Source organism: Zalophus californianus, chromosome X (assembly GCF_009762305.2).
Source record: "Zalophus californianus isolate mZalCal1 chromosome X, mZalCal1.pri.v2, whole genome shotgun sequence".
NCBI classification, from domain to species: domain Eukaryota; kingdom Metazoa; phylum Chordata; class Mammalia; order Carnivora; family Otariidae; genus Zalophus; species Zalophus californianus.
The window spans coordinates 109,169,469-109,181,252 of record NC_045612.1 but is presented as its reverse complement, the minus strand read 5'-3'; positions in this window follow the sequence as shown (position 1 = coordinate 109,181,252).

Here is an 11,784-nt window from a genome sequence, read left to right as displayed (position 1 = left end):
ATCTGGGGTCACCCTAGAGACTTGATGGGTAAACACAGTTCCTAAAATCCACAACCAGTCTTGGGCTTCAGTAAATGACCCTTGACCACCTTCATTACAATGAACCAATCTTGAACTGACAAGTTATGTCTTGTTCAGTCAGTCTTCATGAAACTTTCCAGCTTTGATTTTATAAGTCCCACCCTTGCTTTTTTTCTGAGAGAGTCTCCATGTGGGCTGCTCTCTCTTGTGTAGTTTTTTTTTTAAATATTTTATTTATTTGAGAGAGAGCACGAGTGGGGTGGGGGGGGCGGACAGAGGGAGATGGAGAAGCAGACTCCTCGCTGAGCAGAGAGCCCAAGATGGGGCTCGATCCCAGGACCCTGGGATCATGACCTGAGCCAAAGGCAGATGCTTAACCGATTGAGCCATCCAGGCATCCCCTATACAGCATTTTGCAACAACAACAAAAACCCAATGCATTTGTGGAAAAGGGAGAAGACAAAAGTTTGGGCTTCTAGGAGCAGTAAATTGTGGGATGGTAAACATGGGGACAACAAGTGAAAGACAAGGGTTATTTAGTAAGGTTTATTACGCTGATCCGTCCCAGGGCTGATTTTCTGTCTCCAGTGGTAAAGGTTTTTTTCCTCCTATAGAATTGGAGAGGGGAGGAGAAACACTTTCACAAAGGGAAATTTATGCCCTAATTTTAGGTAGACATGGGGAGGACAGAGAACTGCTTATTCTTTCGCAGTTTCTTAACTGCCTTCAACTCAAAACAATCCTTATATCAAGGTGGCATATTTTGGAGTGGCACATTATGGTTTCCTTCAATGTGTTTTACCTTTTTCTGCTTATAAATTAGTTGCATGCTTCCACTCCTGGAAGGTGATTTAGGTAGTTTTACATTTCTGCCTCTTAAAATAAATGGTCCTTAACTTAAAACTGCCTTTCTAAAAAAACAAAACAAAACAAAAACATAAAGCATTCTCTGTCTCCCTATCCCCAATGTATTTGCTTGGCAGAGGTCTAGAGTGCCCTGCCCCCAGCACAAGCCCACCTTTTTCAAGTTTATTCTGCTCTCCTAGCCCCTTTACACTCTCACTCTTCAGTCTTCACAGACCTCCCCTCAAAACTTGCCCTGTCCCCCCACCAGCTAAAGCTTCACAAAGGGTTTGAGAGCCCAGGAAATAGTATAAATTCCTTTTAGTAAAATAATAGATTTTAATGATTAAATGTTTTTTCTGAGGCCTGAAAAAGCTACCACACACTTCTCCTTTGTGAGGCACAATCAATTTACTCTTCCAATTAAAAACCTTTCTTGTGCATCAGTGAATGAATGGATAACAAGGTTGTGACATATACCTACAATGGAATATTATTCAGCCATAAAAAATGAGGGAATCCAACAACATGGATGGAACTTGAAGGCATTATGCTAAGTGTAATAAGTCAGAGAAAGACAAATACTATATGATCTCACTTACATGTAGACTAAAGAAAAACAAAAACATTGGTCACCTAACTGTGGAACAATCATTAGAGATACAAAAGTGAACAAGAAACAGTCTCAATCATTGAGATGCTTCCAGTATAGGGACAAAAACAAAAGTAAATAGGCCACTATAATAGTATGTACAATAACGGGATCAGCAGACTCACGTTGTAAGAATGCACTGGACGAGCACTCATCTCAATATTAGGATGTACCAAACAATCTAAAGTAGAGCAACTTGCTTAGTTTCCATTTTTTTAAATCACTCATGGTGACCACTATATTTGGCTGACCTCATTCATCGTATTCTAGTACATCACAGATGACTGTGTGCATGACTCCCAGACCAGGGAATAATGATAGATTCAACAATCACACGCCGTGGAGGCTTCCTAGTTCACAGAGTTCCCCTGGTTTTACTCACCCTTTCTCTTTGACATAGATGATTGTGTCAAGGATTGAAACCCCTTGGTAACAGCCAGTCATGCTAGCTCTCCTGAGAATTTGAAAAAATTTTTACAAAGATTGAAGAGAGAAAATGCTTGATTTGACCAAAGCAGTGGTTCCCAACTTGAAGCGTGCATCAGAATCCCTGGAGAGCTTGGTAAAACACAAATCGCTGGGCCCACCTCCAACCCTAGAGCTTCTGATTCCAGAGGTCCGGGATGCGGTCCAGAGCATCTGCCTTTCTAACCAGTTCCCCGACGCTGCTGATGCCGCTGGTCCTGGCACCACATTTTGAGAACCACTGGACCAGACAAAAGAGAATTGTTCATTTCGAAGCCCCCCCGAGTCTTTGCACTACTAAAAATGGTCCTTGGGGTTGACGGCTTGTTCTTCCATGGGGCATGTAATGGACTTATTTTCTCCATATATCTCCTATGTACCACCGGTAAGTGGGCAGGAGGTAGACGACGGGAATAGAATCAGCTTGGCCTAATTAAATAATCTAATTTTGAGTAGAGCACCCCTTTGCAAGTTGCATTGGCTTTGGGAAAGTTTGTCCTCTATAATACAAATTAAATCTACTATTGCTAAGAATTTTTTTTGTCCTTGGGACAGATGTTTATTTTGCCCAGAATTTACCCACTGAGGACTGGAGTAGTAAAGGGGCACAGTTTCATCCTGCTCTGATGGAAAGACAACTGAAAAAGGATTTGACATATCACACCAGAGCCCCTGGGTCATTCAGCTGGATTTTGGGAATGTATTGCTCGAGAATCCTAGAGCCTTGGACTATACCTGAAAATGGGTGGAGAGGTACTTTAAGTCTGTTCCCTAGAAGAAGACCCTGAAATAAGGATGCATATACAAGTGGTTTTTTTGAAGTAAGTACTTCTAGGGAGACCTTGAAAGGGTGACAGATGCAGAACAGGGAAGGAGAGGAAGCCAAGGGCGTGACTTCAGGCTGACCCAGCCTCAGCCTAACCTGAGGGGGGAACTCTGGGGTGTGAGTTATGCCTCAGAGTTTGTCCCAATTTAAGGCCAGGGAGCTGGGCTTTCACACTCCTGTCCTTGCCTCTCCCTGGTTCTTTCTGGCTCTTCAAAGCTGTTCCAATAACCTAAGAGTAGTCTTCCACAAAAGAGTCTCTGATAGAGGCCATTAGAAGCCAAAGCACACAGAAGCCAGGGGAGACGGGTGGAGGAAATGTAGACAGGATCCCAGGGGACCTGGGTGGGGCTCGGAGAGTGTCCACCACAGAAGGTGATAAATCCTAGCACAGCACTGACCTTGAGGGTGGGTAGTGGAGTTTTCCTACTGTGGAATGAAAACCGACCATATTTGAGGAAGGGGACTCTCATGTTCTCTCTGGAAGGGACAGAGGAGAGTGGGCTTGAGAGAAGGGTTGAGAAATGGGATGTACCCTCAAAAGGACCCCACCCTCCTCAATGAAGTGTTTAATGCCCTCTGGACAATGAAAGGAGTCGTATTTAACATCCAGTTAAAAAGTATTTCCTACTTTGTAATGCCATTAAGTTATCCCCAGCTGGTCAGTAAAGTCTTAAAACACATTCTCACCTGCTGTTGTCGGGAAATCAAGGGCAGGTCTCTACAGGGAGTGTGGCCCATCCCGTATCACCCTCCTCTGCTCCATGATTGCACTGTCACATGGAGGAAGACATGGTCACAGGTGATGACCCAGAGCAGGAGCTCACAAGGCAGAAAAGGAGGTGCCAGGTGGATGACTCTGGAGCAGATGATGAATCCCCCTTTCTTTAAAAATAAAAGAAAAAAAGGCCCTTTGGAGGGGAGTAGGGAGAAGCTAGTGCTTGGGTTACACTGGATGTGAGAGGTTTTTATAAGAGATGACACCTTCATACCTCAGCCTTGTAAGGAGCAGATTGTTATCAAAATGGCAATGGCACAAGGCATTGACTCTCTGAGACAGATGAACAGATAATGAACGATATTTCCAGAAAAATGTAGGCCAGGAGTCATATCCAGCTTTTATATCTGACAAAACTAAAATTACAGTTGGGGTTATCATCTTTTCTTAGTAATGCATTTTGACTGTAATTTGGTATTAGACAGTGTTATATACTTAGTAACATTAGTCAGCCTTATTAAAATGGATCTGATGACACAATTTTTTTCTTTTAAAAATATTTTAAGTTTTTACTCTTCAAAATGTAGGATGACTAAAGGAGAGGTACTTTGTCTATTGGAACTTCTTCAGGTAAGGTAAAATAGTGAGTTTGAATAGACATGTAATTTTAATATAGGAATATATTATATAAATATTAAAATATAAATATTAAAATTATATATGCACTGAGGCCTACTATTTTCCCTTATATCTTTATATTTACCATGTATGCTTACATACCTTATATATTTATATATAGTAGCAAAATAATATTTACATATAAAATTTTAGAATTTGATATATAAAATTGTAATATATATACATATATACATACACACATAAATATATATGAATATAATTTTATTTTTCTGGGCACCAAGCACACTTTTCATTTTCTGAGCTACATTTGGTAATTCTTGTAAACCCACAAAATCTATGGTCTGGTTTAGGTACTGGGGTGTTGTGGATAATGAAAAAGGTTTTGGTTTTAGCCCTTGTCCTTGGAAACCTAAGTGGTAGCATGAGTCTGCTTTTTTACCTCAGCAGGTATGGTACAATACATATAACTGAGTCTTTGAATGATGACGCTGATCTTGCTTTGCTTCTGGATCCTGACCCTAAATGTTGTTTTCATTATAAGTTTCCTGGATATGAATACATTTTGGGTCCATTCATTTTCTTCTAATTTTCCTCTTTCCAGTGTTTTGAGGATCTGCTAATTGAGGTTCTAATGAACTGTAAGTCACACCTGAATAAGTGCTTCACCTTGGGAAGAATTAAAAATAGGGGGGAAAAAAAGCTGAATCTGTGATTCCAAAAGTCCTTGCTTGAATATCTGCCATTTTTCATATAAATGTTAGGAAGCCCAAAGGCTTCTAGGCAGCACATTTTAGTTTCAGGAGAAAGGTTTGTCTTTCAAAATCAAAAGGCATATTTTGCTCATATTTTCAGGGTGTGCTTCTTCCAGGCCACTGATGACTGGATGGAGGAGGTGGAGGCTACTAGCTTCCCATTTCCCCCTGAGGTCTGGAGGGGATGCGGAATGTTCCATTTCTGTAGGCTGTTTGGCCTGGTCACTTTCTCAGCACATACACTGCCAGTTCCCCCCCGCCTCAATTCACAGCTTACCCTCAACAACTCCAGCTCCCTGCCCTGGGTGTAACTAGACACAGGGATAATCCCATAATGTAAATCAAGATTGTGTAAATTAACTTTTTAATGGAAACTGAGATTACCACCTCTTCGGTTCCAGTTAGCTTCAGAGAATGACAATGACAATGACTAACATTTACTGAGTGCTCACTGTATATAGAGTGTTTGCATGCTTCAGTCTCTCAAAGTCTAATGTAGTCTCAATTTTATAGTTGAGGAAATAGAGACTCTAAAACTCATCAAAACTTGCAGAACTGGAGCAAACCCAGGAATATGGAACAGGCCTGTCTGGTTTCAGAGCCTGAGTTCTTACCACCATATTGTTCTTGTGAGGTTGGTTTGCATTCCCCAAAGACCCTAAATCTCTTATTTGTTTCTGAGATTTGAGATTTTGGAAACAAAGCATTTCATAGAATTAAAGAAGGATGACATCAGATGTTCTGGGAAAGGCTGCAAGCACGTTTTGACTGCACCACTTTCCTTCCCGTCAATCCCAGCTACCAGACAACAAGGTTTTGTTAGCAAGGTATGGAGCACAGCAAACTTAGATTCAGCAAACTTGCAGCCGTGTAATACAGGTCTTCACAAATTCTCAGCACCGTCCATCACATAAAACAGATACTCGTTTTCTATCATTGCTGTAACATATTACCACAAACATAGTGGCTTAAAACAACACAGATTTATAATCTTAATGTTCTGGAAGTCGTCAGAAACTGATCTCACTATGCAAAAATTAAGGTGTTGACAAGGCGCGTTCCTTTTTGGAGACTCTAGGGATAATCTCTTTCCTTGCCTTTTCTGGCTTCTAGAGGTTGCCTGTGTTCCTTGGCTCATGGCCCTTTCCTCCATCTTCAAGGCCATCAGGGAGGCAAATTCTGGTATCTCCCTCTCTCTCTCTGACTTTACTGCTTCCCTCCTTCCCTTATGAGGACCCCTGTCGTTATCCTGGGCCCACACAGAAAAAAAGGATAATCTCATCTCAAGCTCCATAGCTTAATCCTACCTGCAAAGTCCCCTTTGCACTGGAAAGGTAACATACTTATTGGTTCTGAAGATTAGGGTGTGGACATCTTTGGGGGACCATTATTCTGTCTATTACAAGTACCTAGTTATATGTAAGGCATTGTGCTATGCCCTGGGTAAGCTATAGTGGGCAAAAATAGCAGTCCCTGCTGTTAGGACAGTTTACAGTCTAAAGAATGGCACTATTCCCCAACTTCCGACAATCTTGACACACGAAAAACATTGTGAATTATATATGATGCCATATAAGCCACCAGAAGCCACTCGATCTCTTCAAGCTAGCCACTCCAAGCCAAATTCGACTTTTTCCTTGTTTTCAACTCCTATAGCCAATTACTTCTCAAGTCTCACTCAACCTATCTGAGAAATAACTCAAGTATTTCCTTGCCGGCTTGACTAACACCTCATCAGCTGCCACAAGGGCACTGCAGTCACCTATCACCTGTTTCCTGTCCCCAGCCTCACCCCACGCTAGCCCATTGCCCTCATCCATGGCCCCACTTAATGTGCTAAACAAGTTACTATTTCTCTTCAAACTGTTCATTAACTTCCCCACTGTCCCCAAGAAAGAAAAGACTGCTAAGGCACTCAAAGGATGGTGGTAAAGGAAAACGTGGCTGATCTTTAATGAGTGCTAACTATGTGCTAGGCATTCTATGGCCACGAGTTATATGGACTGTCCCACTTAAACTTCAAAATATCATTAGCCATCATCATTCTAATTTATAAATGAAAAAACAGGGGCACAAAAGAGTTAAGTGACTTGATCAAGGGCAGAGATAATTAGTGGACCTAGGGGTTAGGCCCCCAACTTGTAGAAATTCACAAAATGATTATAAAATGTACACAAAAGACAGAAGGACTAAGGTAGCCAAAATTACTTTGCAAAAGAACAAAGTGAGAGCTTTATCACTACTTGATTCAAAACTCCTTATAAAACTACAGTAATTAAGACAAGGTGGTATGGCCTCTGGGTCCTGAAAGAATCCACGTCAAATATGCATGAGGGAATTTTTTTTTTTTTGCATGATGGAAAAATTCTATACCTTGATTGCAGTGGCGATTGCACAATTGAAAACATTTTTCAAAACTCACAGGTCTGTACACTTAAAAAGGAAAATTTTACTCTCTGTATATTATACTTAATAAAAAACATTCATGCTTAACCTCAATGAGCTTGGAACAAACCGGTTTACTATTGCAAATTAGGGTATTTATCTTGCAATTAATTCAATTCTCTTCTTCCTCTAGTATATATTACCCTTTGTCACTGTGATAAGGAACATTTTCATAATTAAAAGTTGATGGTGACAGAAATTCTTTTCTTGACCAAACTTTAGTCAGGCTCCAGAACCTACTCCTAGGCCCATCTGTGCACTTCCTTGTAGAAGCCAGTTTTGGCAAGAACCCTGCTCCGTCAGTTTAACCAGAACCCCCCACCCTCCATACCCGATCACGTTGCTCATCCTCCACCATCCCCCAGGCGATGCCTTGATCGCCCTGGCCTGTCTTCAGCAGAGGATCCCCTTGGCTCTGTTTAGCCAGAATCCCCCATACTCCTGATGTTTCCTCTTAGTAATTTTCCACCCACCGACTCCCATCCTGCTCCTTGGCTATAAACGCCCACGTGCCCATGCCGCATTCCGAGTTGAGCCCAATCTCTCCCCCCCCACCCCCCCACGCCCACTGGAAGATCCCATTGCCGTGGTCCCTCTCCCTAGCATGATGCTTCTGGATAAGGTCTGCCTTTCCATCTCCGTAATGGACTGTGGGAGGGGCCTTCAGTCACATGATCTCCCAGAGCTATAGCATCCCCCCCCCGCCCCCACCCAGGGATTTGCTGTAATGTGTCTTGGGGCCTGAACACAGGAAAGACACACCAGTCTCAGGGCAAGCGATGGAGGGTTAACCAGAGATGAGGCCAACAAGCAACGTATCTTCACCTTCACTTGCTCCCCGTAGTCCATGTTCTCTGGCTGGTCCCTCTAATTAGCTGCAGCAGGGGAGAGGTGGCAAAATCGAGACCTAGACCTCAATGGGTATGGCACAAACCAGTTTGCTAATTGTAAATTGGCTCAATTATCTTGCAATTAACGGAACTCTCTTCTCCCACTAGCATATCTTAGCCTGGCCGTGAGTTTTCTCAGCATGTGCATCTAGGTCAGGCTGCTGTAGGGGAGGGCAGCCATCGGAGTCCTTATAATCAGCCAGTGTGCTCATTAACGTGCTTGCAGGGCTCCAAGGACGGTGTGCACTCGGAGCCATTTTTTTTAAAACCCTCGTCTTTGTGGGAAGACCAGGCAATTAGGGAGTGCAAGCGGAGGGGCCGGCTGAAGCACGCTAAGCGCTGCCAGGCCCACTGACGCACGCCGGGATGCACGCGCAGCCAGGGTGAGTGCCTCGTCCAGTGCACCCCTGGCCAGAAGGCCTAGGGGTTCACCCGGCGGGGGCCAGGGAGTGGGCCACAACCTCCACTGGACGCCGTGGTGGCTTTAAGAGCTGACACGCACGCCTCACACGACACCGTCCATTTCACTTGGACATGGAGTAGCATTTCCCTTGTCCACACAGCCAGATATATCAGAGAGCACACGTTTCTCGACTGCACTTCTCTGCCTGAGCTTCAGTCGTGGCTGGAGCAGAGGCCGCCGGCGCCCTGCCCGAATCCCCACGGAGCTAACATTGTCCCCGCAGACGGAGCACGACGGCGAGCGCTTGTGACTCTCCGTATGAGGGTATCTATCGTGCGGCCACGTCAGCATGGGTGGCTCTCCTAAGCGGCAAGCTGGAGGGACAGGGAACAGTGCCGGGCCTGTCCTCGGCCAACGAGAGAGAGGAGTGCAGGGATACACACCCCAGCTTCCTTGCCTCTCAGGTAGCAGACCCCGACGCGTGTTCGGTACCGTCCCCCCCCCCCCACTCCGCCGGGACCTCCCCAGCAGGGCCCAGCTGTCCACCGTGGTCTTCTGCTCAGGGATGTGCCCGCTGTTGTCTTCTTTCCCAGGTCATCCCCTTTCCCCCACCGGTGCTTCTGGGGATGAGCTCCCAGGTCAACCGCTTGCACTCAGATCCTCTTCTCAGGGTGCGCTTCTGGGGAAACCCAACCTAAGACACAGCCAGGGCAACACCGCAGATCTGGGCCATCCCGTGGCAGGGGGGCAGATGCACCTCTCTCTCTGGCCAGTGACAAGTACCCCGGGACGGGGGCTCAGGGGCTGCATTTGGATCACGCTCACGGTTTCCAGAGCAGGTCTACAGTGGAGGGGTTCTCAACCAGGGGACGATCTTGCCGCCCCCCCGCCCCCGCCCCCGCCCCCGCCAGCCAGGGGCTGGCTGGCAATACCTAGAGCCACGTTCCGTTGTCACAGCTGAGGGGGCGAGGGCCACGGGCATGCAGAGGACCGCGCCAGGGATGCGCCGGACGTCCCCGCACAACACATGTCAATAGCGCCCCGGTTCGGCCCTCCTGGCACCGTCCAGGGCACCAGAGCCAGAAGACCTGGCTGCGGGTGCCTTCGTGGTCTCCGAAAGGGGGATAAAATATTTACTTGACAAGATTCTGAGGAGCCTGGGGTAGAGGCAACTAGAGCGTGGCGTCCATCATTCCTCCATTCGACGGTGCCAACCTGGTGCCAAGGAGTGACCACCCGAGTCGGTGAGCGAACAGGGATGCCAAAGACATGGTCTCTGCCCTCAGAGCCTCCGGAGGCCGGGTGAGGAGAAACGGTGCCCACGCTCAATTCGCTGCCAAGGTGAAGGCCGGCTGTCCTCAGGCACGCGGCCCGTGTGCAGGGGCAGGAGAGCAGGGAGCGGGAGACACGCTTCTTGGAGGTCAGGACGGCATATCTGAGGGCGAGAAGGTGGAGACGGGCAGGCCTCTCAGCAGAAGCGGCAGCCGTCTGCCAGGACGGGGCGCCCTGGGCGGGGTGGCCTGTCCGTGGCCGGTGACTCGGGGCGAGCACAGACACGTGGGAAGGAGAGGAGAGAAGAGCTGGGAAGGAGGCGGGCGCCACCTGGCCAGGGGCCCATCGCAGGGCCGGGCCGGGCCGGGCCGAGCCGGGGCGAGGCGGGTGAGGCAGCGAGGGCACCGCCCGAGCGCGGGTGTCTCCCTCAAGCTGCCGCCCCGGGCCCCCTCGCTTGCCTCACCCGGGCTGGCCCTCCGCCGCCGCCGCCGCCGCCCTGCTCGGAAGCCAGGAGTCCGCTCCCCGGGCCAGGGGCGGCCAGCCGGCCAGCCGAAGTCTCGCACTTCCTTCTCTTCCGGGAGGATATCTGGATTACGGCGTAGAAAAATATGCTTTAGCCATCCAGTGTCAGACTTAGCCTAAATTCGGGCAAGTGGGGGTGGGGAAAAAGAGAGGCAGGGGAGGACGTGTAAAAGAGTGAAGAAACTGAACTGGACTTCGAGCCCCCTTGAGGCGCTCCACAAGAATCCACTTGCCCAGAGACAGCCGGTGGGCCAGCAGAAAAGCATTCTTGTCTCTCCGCGGACCAGGGTCCTCTATCTCTCAGGAGCCCTCCGTCAAAAAGTGTTGAATCCTCTCTCAGTGGACCGTCCTATCTACGATACATGCAACTGTCACCATTGCCATTGGTTAAAACCCACCCCGGTTTTACAGCTGTGTGAAACTGGGGAGTTCCCCCGATTTGTCTCGGCTTCTTTTCCTCTGTGGGCCTTTTCTATGAATAATCCCATCATCGCCGTGTCTCGCGTAAACCTCGAGATTCTTTTAAAAACCTGCCCCGAAAGGCCGGCACATCTCAAGGCAACAAAGGGAATGGAAAACAAGGGCCCCTCAATCCTCTAGGAGCCCGTCACCTCCCTCCAGATCCATGCTTAGGATCCTGGCTGTGGTCTCCAAGACCGAGTGACGGCTGGAATGTGCTGCCATGGCCCGGGACAGGGGCTCTCACCTTTTCAAACCGATAGTTTAATCCTGAGCCGTAATTCCCAGACGAGACGACCGGCCCACGGCATCCTTGGTAAAGCGCCCTTACCGTGATACACAGGGCAGCACGAGGGAAGTAACTCAAGCATCAGAAGGGCATGTCCTGCGCACATCTACACGCCAACCATCAGGCAGATCACCGGAAGACTCAAGGAAGAATTCCGACGCCTGCTCCAAATACAGCGAGCCTCCACGTAGGCGGGAGCTGCTACACACGTGGACTCTGTGGGGTGTGTTCAAGCGGTGATGGGCACCAGGTGCAGCCCCGCCGTTCACGACAGGAGACTCAGAAACAGCGAACAATTCTGGGTGAGGCGCTGGCCAAGAAAAGAAATGAACAGCTTCCAAGGCTTGCGCGACAGCCGCATTCCTGCGCAAACCCGCGTGGACTGGGACCGGACCGGAAAGTGCGTATTCTCCGGCTTGTTGCCTCCGCGTCGGTGGCGGCATGCTCTCGGCCTTGAGCGGAAAACAAAGGTCCGGCCCTGCAGCGGAAGTGCGGGCTGTGGGCCTCAAGGCCCGGAGGCAGAGGCAACGACAGGAGGAGGCTTGAGGCCCGCCGCCGCTGTGGCCTGCAGAGAGCGCACGTGCGCACAAG